The sequence below is a fragment of the Rattus norvegicus genome, chromosome 2 (assembly GCF_021556685.1).
Source record: "Rattus norvegicus strain SHRSP/BbbUtx chromosome 2, alternate assembly SHRSP_T2T, whole genome shotgun sequence".
Lineage (NCBI taxonomy): Eukaryota > Metazoa > Chordata > Mammalia > Rodentia > Muridae > Rattus > Rattus norvegicus.
Genome location: NC_141535.1, coordinates 4,528,980 through 4,530,790, shown reverse-complemented (window position 1 = coordinate 4,530,790; position 1,811 = coordinate 4,528,980). Strand labels below are relative to the sequence as shown.

Genomic DNA, 1,811 nt, shown 5'->3' with positions numbered 1-1,811 from the left:
GCAGAGGGGCGGCAGGTGCCTTGAGGAGAGTGAGCAGGTCCCGGCCACCGCGTACCACCCCCCCCCCCCCCCCAGTGCACAAGAGATGAGATCACGGAGCAGGTCCAGAAAGAGGCACAATGACCTCGGTACGCCTAGGGCCTTGGCTGGCCAGCGGGCAAGAGACGTGCTGGCGGCAGAAGCAGCAGTGGTGGAGGCAGAGGAGGGCGCATGGAGGCAAGGATGTAGGCAGAAGAGCAAGGGAGAGAGAGAGAATGGAGGAGGTCCCTCGAAGGACCAGACCTGACACCCTCCCCGCACCGCTCCTTAACGGCCCCCGCCTTTCCCGAAACGCTCACTTGGCTGGTGGCTGAGGCACAGGCCACGAATGCAACCTGGACCCGGGGACACGCCTCCCAGTGAGAGGAGGGACTCACACAGGCCCGTGAAAGGACCAGACACCCCCTTGGCCTTCTCCGTTAATGATCCTTCCACTGGTTCACCTACAGAAACCTTGTTATGATTTTTACTTCCTCTAGATAGTCAAGTTGGACCTTCTTCTCAGCCCTCCGACAGGGCCATGGGCTGATCAGGCCTCAATAAACCATCCAATTGGTAGTAGCGAAGGGTGGTGTGTACAAAGGGCAGGGACTTAATCAACGCAAGCTTATGACCGGCACTTACTGGGAATTTCTCGTTCATGGAGAATAATTGCAATCCCCGATCTCCATCATGAATGAGGTTCCATGGGTTACCCGTGCCTGCCTTTGTAGGGTAGGCACACGCAGAGCCAGTCAGTGTGGTGCTAATGCAGCCCAGGACATCTAAGGGCATCACACACCTGTTATTGCTCAATCTCGGGTGGCTGAACTCCACTTGTCCCTCTAAGAAGTTGGGGGACGCCGACCGCTCAGGGGGTCGCGTAACTAGTTAGCATGCCAGAGTCTAGTTCGTTATCGGAATTAACCAGACATCGCTCCACCATCTAAGAAATGCCATGCACCACCACCCAAGGAATCAAGAAAGACCTATCAATCTGTCAATCCTGTCTGTGTCCGGGCCAGGTGAGGATTCCTGTGTTGAGTGAAATTAAGCTGCAGGCTCCACTCCTGGTGGTGCCCTTCCGTCAATTCCATTAAGTTTCAGCTTTGCAACCATACTCCCCCCGGAACCCAAAGACTTTGGTTTCCCAGAAGCTGCTTGACTATCATGGGAATAACACTGCCGCATCACCAGTCCGCATCTGTTTAGTTATGTACCCCCATTTGTTTTTCTTTTTCTTTCTCCATTTCTCTTTCTTTTTTTTCATTGGGGGAGGGGATTTTTTTAATTCACATTTTAAATATGATTTTCCTGATTTGCCCTCTAGAAACCTGCTATTATTTTCCCTCATGCCTCCTGTTCTGAGGACAGTTCCTCACTCACCCACTCACTCCTTCCAAGCTGCCCATTCTGACAGTTCCCTACACTGGGGCATCAAGCCTTGACAGGACCAAGGGCATTTGCTCCCATTGGTGCCTGAAAAGGATATCCTCTGCTTCATATGCAGATGGAGCCACAGGCTCATCCTTGTGTATTCTTGGGATGGTTGTTTAGTCCATGGAAGATCGAGGGCAGGGGTTTGGTTGGTTGATATTGTTCTTCTTATGGGGTGGCAAACCATTTGAACTACTTCAGTTCTTTCTGTAACTCCTCTCTTTGGAACCTTGTTCTGAGTTCAATGGTTGATTTCAAGCATTCTCCCTTCTTCCCTCCCTCTCTTCTTCCCTCCCTCCCCACACCGCTCTATATTTGTATGTTTGTGTGTTTGTGTGTCTCTGTGTATGTGTGTG

General features: G+C 51.8%; 1 pseudogene; it reads right to left on the bottom strand.

The window, feature by feature from the left end:
- Window positions 1-459: 459 nt before the first annotated feature.
- On the bottom strand, window positions 460-1,395 carry LOC147995930 (18S ribosomal RNA; annotated as a pseudogene; the record flags this gene model as incomplete).
- Between the last annotated feature and the right edge of the window lie 416 nt (window positions 1,396-1,811).